This window comes from Bufo gargarizans, chromosome 7 (assembly GCF_014858855.1).
Source record: "Bufo gargarizans isolate SCDJY-AF-19 chromosome 7, ASM1485885v1, whole genome shotgun sequence".
NCBI lineage: Eukaryota > Metazoa > Chordata > Amphibia > Anura > Bufonidae > Bufo > Bufo gargarizans.
In genome coordinates this window covers 25,361,183-25,373,428 of record NC_058086.1, presented here as the reverse complement: position 1 = coordinate 25,373,428, position 12,246 = coordinate 25,361,183, and the positions used below count along the sequence as shown (strand labels likewise).

Genomic DNA, 12,246 nt, shown 5'->3' with positions numbered 1-12,246 from the left:
CAGCTTGGCGGGCCAGAATCAGCACAACATGTTTGCAGTAAATCCGCCATATCGGGACGTAGTCTAAGAGCTCAGCTACTAGGTTTGACTGTGAAGAGGAAGGTAACCACATACAGATCCTAAGCTGAGTGATGACTCTCGCTTTAGGTGCGACTGGAGGAGAAAATCGCTCCTTTTTTATATGGCTTTGATAGCACAATATTATGGAAAAGTGGAATGTACCTTTAAAAGCTTGTTAGCTCAGCACAGTCCCTTCCACGGAGGCAGAAGCACACACGAAAAAAATATATACGGCGGATTCTGATGACAGCAAACGCATCAGGAGCATCAAACCTTAAATCCGCCCGAGGCGCTCGCTAATCCTCTTTACAACTAAAAGCATCGTGTACGGTTTACTCTGCTTTCATTGATTATCTCAGCCGGGTACAACGCCAGGAAAAAGCTCCATTCTCTAAATGTAGAATAAATAAATAAAAAGTGATTTATTTATTTTTTAAACTAATTTTTAGTCATTGATTCCACGTGCTCCTTTATTAGGCTACTTTGACACTCGCGTTTGGTGCGGATCCATCAGGGATCTGCATAGACGGATCCGTTCAGATAATACAACCGTCTGCATCCGTTCAGAACGGATCCGTTGGTATTATCCGTAACATAGCCAAGACGGATCTGTCATGAACTCCATTGAAGGTCAACGGGGGACGGATCAGTTTTCTATTGTCAGATTGTGTCATAGAAAACGGATCCGTCCCCATTGACTTAGGCCCCTTTCACATGGGTGAGTTTTCTGCGCGGGTGCGATGCGTGAGTTGAACGCATTGCACCCGCACTGAATCCGGACCCATTCATTTCTATGGGGCTGTGCACATGAGCGGTGATTTTCACGCATCACTTATGCTTTGCGTGAAAGCATCGCAGCATGCTCTATTTTGTGCGTTTTTCACGTAACGCAGGCCCCATAGAAATGAATGGGGTTGCGTGAAAATCGCAAGCATCCGCAAGCAAGTGCGGATGCGGTGCGATTTTCACGCACGGTTGCTAGGAGACGATCGGGCGGGATGGAGACCTGATCATTATTATTTTCCCTTATAACATGGTTATAAGGGAAAATAATAGCATTCTGAATACAGAATGCATAGTACAATAGCGCTGGAGGGGTTAAAAAAATTTAAAAATTATTTAACTCACCTTAGTCCACTTGTTCGCGCAGCCGGCATCTCCTTCTGTCTCCTTTGCTGAACAGGACCTGTGGTGACGTCACTCCGGTCATCACATGATCCATCACCATGGTAAAAGATCATGTGACGGACCATGTGATGATTGGAGAGACGTCACCACAGGTCCTGTTCAGCAAAGGAGACAGAAGGAGATGCCGGCTACGCGAACAAGTGGACTAAGGTGAGTTAAATAATTTTTTTTATTTTTTTTTTAACCCCTCCAGCGCTATTTGACTATGCAGTCTGTATTCAGAATGCTATTATTTTCCCTTATAACCATGTTATAAGGGAAAATAATACAATCTACAGAACACCGATCCCAATTCTGTGAAGAAGTCCGGGTTCGGGTACCAAACATGCGCGATTTTTTTCACGCGAGTGCAAAACGCATTACAATGTTTTGCACTCGCGCAGAAAAATCGCGGGTGTTCCCGTAACGCACCCGCACATTTTCCCGCAACGCCCGTGTGAAAGAAGCCTTATAGTTTCGTCAGACGGACACCAAAACGCTGCAGGGAGCCTCCAGAGTGGAATGGAGAAGGATCGGAGGCAAACTGATGCATTCTGAGCGGATCCTTTTCCATTCAGAATGCATTAGGGCAAAACTGATCAGTTTTGGACCGCGTGTGAGAGCCCTGAACGGATCTCAGAAACGGAAAACCAAAACGCGAGTGTGAAAGTAGCCTTAGGGTTGTCCGCATAGATTTATAATAAGGCTTCAGACAGGATATCATTGCCGAAGACGCGGCACGTGCGGCCCAGATAATTGTAGCAATTTTCTTCCCGAGAGACGTCATTGTTCTTTCTGAACTTTAAGCGACGTCAGTAGGAGAAGAACTTTGTTTTTGTCGTGCCGCCGGCCCCGGTGGGATCTCCGCGGGGCAGACAGCGCTGTCTTGTACCACGCACACAGCGCGCCTCGGGGTCACTGCCTCCATCAAGCTGCAACTCAAACCCTGTGATTAAGCCGTAGAAGAGAATTAAAGCGAGGAGCGGTGGCGTCAACTGTTCATATCCGTCCGAGTCTCTGTAGATGCGCTGCAGGAAGATTGCTGTGCAATGATCGCAGCGACGGCTTCATTCCCAGACCATGTTATGTATTTGGCATTAAAAAAATGTAGTACACAGTCACCCCACCAGCAGAATAGTGAGTGCAGCTCTGGAGTATAATACAGGATGTAACTCAGGATCAGTACAGGATAAGTAATGTAATGTATGTACACAGTGACTCCACCAGCAGAATAGTGAGTACAGCTCTGGAGTATAATACTGGAGTATAATACAGGATGTAACTCAGGATCAGTACAGGATAAGTAATGTAATGTATGTACACAGTGACTCCACCAGCAGAATAGTGAGTGCAGCTCTGGAGTATAATACAGGATGTAACTCAGGATCAGTACAGGATAAGTAATGTAATGTATGTACACAGTGACTCCACCAGCAGAATAGTGAGTGCAGCTCTGGAGTATAATACACGATGTAACTCAGGATCAGTACAGGATAAGAAATGTATGTACACAGTGACTGCACCAGCAGAATAGTGAGTGCAGCTCTGGAGTATAATACAGGATGTAACTCAGGATCAGTACAGGATAAGTAATGTAATGTATGTACACAGTGACTCCACCAGCAGAATAGTGAGTGCAGCTCTGGAGTATAATACACGATGTAACTCAGGATCAGTACAGGATAAGAAATGTATGTACACAGTGGCTGCACCAGCAGAATAGTGAGTGCAGCTCTGGAGTATAATACAGGATGTAACTCAGGATCGGTACAGGATAAGTAATGTAATGTATGTACACAGTGACTCCACCAGCAGAATAGTGAGTGCAGCTCTGGAGTATAACACAGGATGTAACTCAGGATCGGTACAGGATAAGTAATGTAATGTAAGTACACAGTGACTGCACCAGCAGAATAGTGAGTGCAGCTCTGGAGTATAATACAGGATGTAACTCAGGATCAGTACAGGATAAGAAATGTATGTACACAGTGACTCCACCAGCAGAATAGTGAGTGCAGCTCTGGAGTATAATACACGATGTAACTCAGGATCAGTACAGGATAAGAAATGTATGTACACAGTGACTGCACCAGCAGAACAGTGAGTGCAGCTCTGGAGTATAATACAGGATGTAACTCAGGCTAAGTACAGGATAAGTAATGTAATGTATGTACACAGTGACTGCACCAGCAGAATAGTGAGCGCAGCTCTGGAGTATTATACAGGATGTAACTCAGGATCAGTACAGGATAAGAAATGTATGCACACAGTGACTGCACCAGCAGAATAGTGAGTGCAGCTCTGGAGTATAATACATGATGTAAGTAAGGATCAGTATTAGATAAGCAATGTGACCCATAATTTGTTATGTAAAGAGTTCCAAGCTAGATGTTCCCTTTAAAAGTAAAAATGCAGCTGATCTGTGTTGACCTTAAAGGGTTATTCCCATCTCAGACAATGGGGACATATCGCTAGGATATGCCTCCATTACCTGATAGGTGGGACCCACACCTAAAAACGAAGCCCCAAAAGTGGTGAAAGGAGCACTGCGCATGTGCAGCTGGCCTCTATTAATTTTAATGGGGTTGCTGAAAATAGCCGTCGGGCCCATAGAGGTGTATAGGAGCGGAGGCCGGTCATGCGCGGTGCGCTCCAATTCCGTTCAATGAGGAGAGCGCTTGGTGGTGGCTGGACCGCACTCCTCCAGCCACCAGTTTGCGGGACTCCGTTCCCAATATAGGTGCGGGTCCCAGCGGTGGGACCTGCACCTATAAGACAATGGGGGCATATACTAGCGATATAACCCCTTTAAGCACGCAATCTGTAAGCGCCTTCACCCGCCGTGTGCAATTTATCATACTGATGTCTTAGACGGGCACCTGGACCCCCTCACATTCCGAGGCCCAGGTGCGTTGTTCACCTGCACCACCGCCCCATAGCTGCGTCCCTACGACACATTTAAAGTAATACAGCACAAAGCAATGAGATATCAGCCTGTCACCAGAAATTCCCATACATACTGATGCAACAGCTGGGGGCGCGTCCCTCACCCATAAAAGTGACTGATAGCAGAGGTTTTTTTTTTTTATTAGCCCCCATTTTGTAATAATCCACAGCAGGCGATCGTCTGATAAAACCTGTAATGGGTTTAATGCAATTCTTTCGATAAATTCACCTCTTTGCCTCTCGGTGAGCATCTGTATTAATGCAGAACTCACTGCAGATTCCCCCCCTCCAGCTGTTTACTGAAAGCACCGGCCGGGGGGGGGCTCCGCCATCTCTAATTCCTCATTTATATTTTATGGACTGCTCTTGTAAATAATGTATCTCTGGGCTTTTAAGCTGTTAGAGCTCCTAATTTGGACTTGCTGGAGACAAATGAGATGGAAAATCCTTACAACGGCCAATTATCTATGATTTATATAGGTGTTTTATCACCGGCAAAATGCTGCCTTCTATCCTTCAAAGCCCTTACAAAAACAGACTTCCAGCTGCAGCTCCTGAGTGACTGATGTGTATCCGGAGCCCGACCGCAGGAACGCACAGCCGCACCGCTCCATATACCGCTACATAGCTTTAAAGGGCCACTCTGAGCAGAGATGAACAATTCACATGAGCTAATCCATACTCCATAGGAGCAGTATTATAGCAGTTATATTCCTGTACATAGGAGCAGTATTATAGTAGTTATATTCTTGTACATAGGAGCAGTATTATAGTAGTTATATTCTTGTACATAGGAGCAGTGTTATAGTAGTTATATTCTTGTACATAGGAGCAGTATTATAGTAGTTATATTCTTGTACATAGGAGGCAGTATTATAGTAGTTATATTCTTGTACATAGGAGCAGTATTATAGTAGTTATATTCCTGTACATAGGAGCAGTATTATAGTAGTTATATTCTTGTACATAGGAGCAGTATTATAGTAGTTATATTATTGTACATAGGAGCAGTATTATAGTAGTTATATTCTTGTACATAGGAGGAGTATTATAGTAGTTATATTCTTGTACATAGGAGCAGTGTTATAGTAGTTATATTCTTGTACATAGGAGGCAGTATTATGGTAGTTATATTCTTGTACATAGGAGCAGTATTATAGTAGTTATATTCTTGTACATAGGAGCAGTATTATAGTAGTTATATTCTTGTACATAGCAGGCAGTATTATAGTAGTTATATTCTTGTACATAGGAGCAGTATTATAGTAGTTATATTCTTGTACATAGGAGCAGTATTATAGTAGTTATATTCTTGTATATAGGAGCAGTATTATAGTAGTTATATTCTTGTACATAGGGGCAGTATTATAGTAGTTATATTCTTGTACATAGGAGCAGTATTATAGTAGTTATATTCTTGGACATAGGAGGCAGTATTATAGTAGTTATATTCCTGTATATAGGAGCAGTATTATAGTAGTTATATTCTTGTACATAGGAGCAGTATTATAGTAGTTATATTCCTGTACATAGGAGCAGTATTATAGTAGTTATATTCTTATACATAGGGGCAGTATTATATTAGTTATATTCCTGTATATAGGAGCAGTATTATAGTAGTTATATTCTTGTACATAGGAGACAGTATTATAGTAGTTATATTCTTGTACATAAGGAGCAGTATTATAGTAGTTATATTCTTGTACATAGGAGGCAGTATTATTGTAGTTATATTCTTGTATGTAGGCAGACTAATTCTTAGTGTACTTAAGACTTCTTCATCCCATTCCTGTTGGTCCCTTCCTATTATAAGCATACTGTGTAGTGTGTGTTGTTTTTAAATTTCATATTGCAAACTGGTAGCTGTAATCCAGTAGCGATAGATCTCATGTTCTTATCACTTGCCTGTATTATAGTATAATGGGTAATAGGGGAGTGCAAGGCATGGAGGTCATCTCTCTCCCCTTTCCTTCTCTGCTCGCCATAAAATAACAAGATTTGGATGTAATCCTGATGGGCTCCTGCTTCTGTGACCATGCCGATCTATAGCAGTCCTCTTTTGTATTTTCCACTAACCATTTTGGGTAACAAGACCCAGGGGTTTCACATAAGCCATAATAAGAAGATAAAAAAAATCACGGACGTATATCCCTCACCAGCAGTTTCCTACATGTCCGCAGGATTTAATTTGAAAGAACATTCAGGTCAATGAATATTAAAGACGCCGGATGTACTTTCTTTAGAGCCATTGGATCTTCACTTAAGGTCCCTGTTATCCCTTTTTGACCGTTGAATCCCTTCTAAACCCTATAGCCTGCTTTTTACAGCGAAGGAATTTTCTGGTCATCAGTTCTTTCAGTTCTGTACGGTTTGCTTCCTCAAGGAAGATCTACTCGGAGAGAACCTTTTTACCACTCACACTCTGGGGGTTCACTTACCTGGCTCTTGACCTTTCAGATGTTGTCAATGGTGAGTTATATCACTTTATGGTCCTTCAAACTCCATAACCTACACCTTTATGGTCCCTCTCGGAGCACAGGGAGCAGGTAGATCACAAGACAGAAGTCTACAAGGAGTGTGGCGGCTGCTTAAAAATTCATGAAGATACCAGCGCCTGGGAAGCAGAGACATTTGTGTCACCTGAATAATGCAGCATGAGAACAACTTGGTGTAAACTCTCCGGTAAAACTCCGACACTAATACGGGAAGTTATCCTATCCCTGGTGCCAGTAATGGACAGGACCAGACCAGAACCTCCGGGCCAGATATTTATGGGCCAGTCCTTAAAAATGGAGCAATATCATCTCTGTGTGCCCCATTTAGACACCCCCCTTTTAATTTGAGGCTCCCTGATGGCGAGTAGATTACAGAGATCCTATTACTGGAACCACCAAAAATCTGTATGACCATGGGGAGCTGCCAGCACCTGGACATTGAAACCTATGGGCAACCATGTAGTATGTGATTGTGCCGATTCCCGTTCTTTGCAGCAGTTTTCCTATCTGTCTAATAGAAGGGGTCCTGAGTGGATGATCCTGCTCTGCCATATCCTTGGAAGAGGTGGAAAAGCATATCTGCTTTCTTGCTGAAACAGCTCCACACCTAACCCCATTCACTTCAACAGAGCCAAACTGCACATTAGCCCCCATTCTAGGCAATGGGATCTGAGCTGCAGTAAAGCGGCGCGGCCACTGCACACTGTATAGCGCCGTCTGCTTCTTAGATCCGGGTTCTGCGGCCCCTGCTAGTAGCTGATTGGCGGGGATGCTGTGTGTATGGGCCATACACTATGTTAGATCCAGCCCCAAAGCTCCTGCTATCAACTATTTGGTGGGGGTGCCAGGTGGTGGGATCCCCCCCATTAATGGGAGTCTATGAGATGGAATCTTTCCCTAAAGTGAAATGGTAAATTGAAGGCATTTCTGAATTACAGAATAGTTTCTTCTTTGATTTTTGAATTACTTGATAAAATTCTGTCTGCAACCACCACTAGATGGAGCTCATGAGCTTACTGCATACATTCTGTACATTGACTTTTATAATAAAACTGTATGCAGTCAGTGACTAAACTCCTCCTAGTGGTGGCCATAGTCAAGCAGAATCACCGTTTGATTCTATGACTTTTTGGAGAGCAAAACTGAGCTCCAGCCATACAAGGATCTATCATTAAAATATATTGTACCTGATATACAGTACAGACCAAAAGTTTGGACACACCTTCTCATTCAAAGAGTTTTCTTTATTTTCCTGACTATGAAAATTGGAGATTCACACTGAAGGCATCAAAGCTATGAATTAACACATGTGGAATTATATACATAACAAAAAAGTGTAAAACAACTGAAAATATCTCATATTCTAGGTTCTTCAAAGTAGCCACCTTTTGCTTTGATTACTGCTTTGCACACTCTTGGCATTCTCTTGATGAGCTTCAAGAGGTAGTCACCTGAAATGGTTTTCACTTCACAGGTGTGCCCTGTCAGGTTTAATAAGTGGGATTTCTTGCCTTATAAATGGGGTTGGGACCATCAGTTGCGTTGTGGAGAAGTCAGGTGGATACACAGCTGATAGTCCTACTGAATAGGCTGTTAGAATTTGTATTATGGCAAGAAAAAAGCAGCTAAGTAAAGAAAAACGAGTGGCCATCATTACTTTAAGAAATAAAGGTCAGTCAGTCCGAAAAATTGGGAAAACTTTGAAAGTGTCCCCAAGTGCAGTCACAAGAACCATCAAGCGCTACAAAGAAACTGGCTCACATGCGGACCGCCCCAGGAAAGGAAGACCAAGAGTCACCTCTGCTGCGGAGGATAAGTTCATCCGAGTCACCAGCCTCAGAAATAGCAGGTTAACAGCAGCTCAGATTAGAGACCAGGTCAATGCCACACAGAGTTCTAGCAGCAGACACATCTCTAGAACAACTGTTAAGAGGAGACTGTGTGAATCAGGCCTTCATGGTAGAATATCTGCTAGGAAACCACTGCTAAGGACAGGCAACAAGCAGAAGAGACTTGTTTGGGCTAAAGAACACAAGGAACGGACATTAGACCAGTGGAAATCTGTGCTTTGGTCTGATGAGTCCAAATTTAGGATCTTTGGGTCCAACCACCGTGTCTTTGTGCGACGCAGAAAAGGTGAACGGATGGACTCTACATGCCTGGTTCCCACCGTGAAGCATGGAGGAGGAGGTGTGATGGTGTGGGGGGGGGGCTTTGCTGGGGACACTGTTGGGGATTTATTCAAAATTGAAAGCATACTGAACCAGCATGGCTACCACAGCATCTTGCAGCGGCATGCTATTCCATCCGGTTTGTGTTTAGTTGGACCATCATTTATTTTTCAACAGGACAATGACCCCAAACACACCTCCAGGCTGTGTAAGGGCTATTTGACCATGAAGGAGAGTGATGGGGTGCTGCGCCAGATGACCTGGCCTCCACAGTCACCGGACCTGAACCCAATCGAGATGGTTTGGGGTGAGCTGGACCGCATAGTGAAGGCAAAAGGGCCAACAAGTGCTAAGCATCTCTGGGAACTCCTTCAAGACTGTTGGAAGACCATTTCAGGTGACTACCTCTTGAAGCTCATCAAGAGAATGCCAAGAGTGTGCAAAGCAGTAATCAAAGAAAAAGGTGGCTACTTTGAAGAACCTAGAATATGACATATTTTCAGTTGTTTCACACTTTTTTGTTATGTATATAATTCCACATGTGTTAATTCATAGTTTTGATGCCTTCAGTGTGAATCTACAATTTTCATAGTCATGAAAATAAAGAAAACTCTTTGAATGAGAAGGTGTGTCCAAACTTTTGGTCTGTACTGTACGTGTATAAAGGTGGACATTTAATTTAATGTGTGACTTGCCTTTTAAGTTAGGCTGGCCTATAAAGTGCACACACACAATGTGAATATAAACGGTTGATCTTATTCATATTTGCATATAATTGTGGATCTGTTATATTCGACATTCAACAGATTCTCCTTTATCACTGGTAATATATTGCAAAGAATTCTAATAAACTGGAAAATAAGTCTGAACGCGCAGGACGGCACAGCGAGGCGAGATGCTGCAAATTGCATGTTACTGAGACACCTCGAGCAGCAGAGTTACAGGGCGAACAGGATAATTGCTTTATTCATGTGTGTCCATTCAGTTCTCTATAAAGGACCAGCATGTTCCAACAATTTTCAAGCTTTATTATTGGCGACGAACCTGACTCTTGGTACATTGCTAAAGTCACGTGCTGCCCAGCTTTCCTGCAGCCCTGATTGCCATGTAAATCTGCATTACTGTACAGTTTCATGACATGTGCCATATACATAAGCTGGTAAGGGTATGTTCACCTGTGGCAGATAGCCCTTTTGAAGTTAAGTAACATAGTAACATAGTACATAAGGCCGAAAAAAGACATTTGTCCATCCAGTTCGGCCTGTTATCCCGCAAGTTGATCCAGAGGAAGACCCCTCTCTAGTAGCTATAGCCTGTAATATTATTAAGCTCCAGAAATACATCCAGGCCCCTCTTGAATTCCTTTATTGTACTCACCATCACCACCTCCTCAGGCAGAGAGTTCCATAGTCTCACTGCTCTTACCGTAAAGAATCCTTTTCTATGTTTGTGTACAAACCTTCTTTCCTCCAGACCCAGAGGATGTCCCCTCGTCACAGTCCTGGGGATAAATAGCTGATGGGATAGATCTCTGTACTGACCCTTGATATATTTATACATATTAATTAGATCTCCCCTCAGTCGTCTTTTTTCTAAAGTGAATAACTCTAATTTTGATAATCTTTCAGGGTACTGTAGTTGCCCCATTCCAGTTATTACTTTAGTTGCCCTCCTCTGGACCTTCTCCAGCTCTGCTATGTCTGCCTTGTTTACAGGAGCCCAGAACTGTACACAGTACTCCATGTGTGGTCTGACTAGCGATTTGTAAAGTGGTAGGACTATGTTCTTATCACGGGAATCTATGCCCCTTCTGATGCAACCCATTATCTTGTTGGCCTTGGCAGCAGCTGCCTGACACTGGTTTTTGCAGCTTAGTTTGCTGTTTATTAAAATTCCTAGATCCTTTTCCATGTCAGTGTTACCGAGTGTTTTACCATTTAGTATGTACGGTTGACTTGCATTTTTCCTTCCCATGTGCATAACTTTACATTTATCAGTGCTAAACCCCATCTGCCACTTATCTGCCCAAGCCTCCAGTCTATCCAGATCCCTCTGTAGTAGTATACTGTCCTCATCAGTGTAAATTACTTTACACAGTTTAGTGTCATCTGCGAAAATTGATACTTTACTATGCAAGCCTTCTACAAGATCATTAATAAATATAATATAAGTCTTTCCTTTCCCTTTTTGTATTTTGTTTGGGTTCTGTGTGTGGCATTTCCCTATTGTTTGTATTAGGCCTGAAGGAGACTCCTGTTCGTCCTTTCTTTTGGAGGAACAGGTAGTCTCGTCCCTGCCATTAGTACCAGGGTCCTATAGGGCTAGATAGGACTCTAGGTATTCCTGCGTATGAACTCGCCTACCTCTGGGGTCTGTTCATACTGGTAGTCAGTCAGGATTTTGGTTAGGGTTTTACTCGGAGGTGTCCATCTTTCTTCCCTAGTTCTCAGGCCTGATTCCCTGTTCCCCCCTATGCTCGGTGTGGTGTTTCCCTCCCACACTGAAGCGTGATACATACGGTAAGAACCGGCAAAGTGAATGAATTAGTTTTTACAGCGCATTCATTTATGCTGTGGATTTTCATCTCGTTTTTCACCCTCTGCAATGCATAGTGTGAATTCCACGTAACACGTTTGGATTTTTGCATCGGAAGTCTTTTGCGGAAATTCTATCCCACGTGGCCGTACCTCTATGTGCCAACGTCTACAGGACTTCATTTACACTTCTGCATTGCGAAGGGGGAAATCTGCAGCGTAAATTGACATACTGTGGATTTAAAACCAGAATTTTTGCTAAGAATTTCTGTAGCCGGTGGAAGAGTTTTTTTTAAACTCTCATCCACTATACAGTAAATGCTCAGGATCTTCCGCATGCAGTTCAGTTGCAAAAAATCCACAGCATATCCATGTGGCCATAACCTGACGTGGATTTGTATTCTAGTCAATGTGCAAAGAGGTATTTCCCAAGAAAGAGAACCATCTTGCCAGCGCCACCTATTAAAAGCGGCTCCTTATGAGTCAAGATCCGACTTTCCAAAAAGCCTTGGGATTTGCCAAGAGATTATAGCCAATCCGTAGACAGTTGTTTCGGGATGCTTGCCCTTATAGAGCATTGCCAATAAGTCTCCATACAGGACCGGTCTAAGCTGCTTCCAAGGAAGAAACCTACTTCTTACTGACGAGGGGCAAGCAACCCGAAGCAGCTGTATACGGATGGATATCTGGGATTTCCCTCATCAAATCCCAAGGCTTGTTGGAAAGTCAGATCTTGGGATTTGACATGAAGATATAGCCGAGCCAGGTATCCATCCGTAGACAGCTGTTTCAGGGTGCTTGCCCCTCATCAGTATGGAGTAGGATTCTGGCGGGCTCAGTACAATTTCTTGGAAGCAGCTTAGATAGGGTGCT

General features: G+C 43.2%; 1 protein-coding gene across 3 annotated transcripts in view; it reads left to right on the top strand.

Moving 5' to 3' along the window:
• KLHDC8B (kelch domain containing 8B) overlaps window positions 1–12,246 on the top strand; it is a 97,735-nt gene that overhangs the window by 6,195 nt on the left and 79,294 nt on the right. The window lies entirely within an intron of this gene.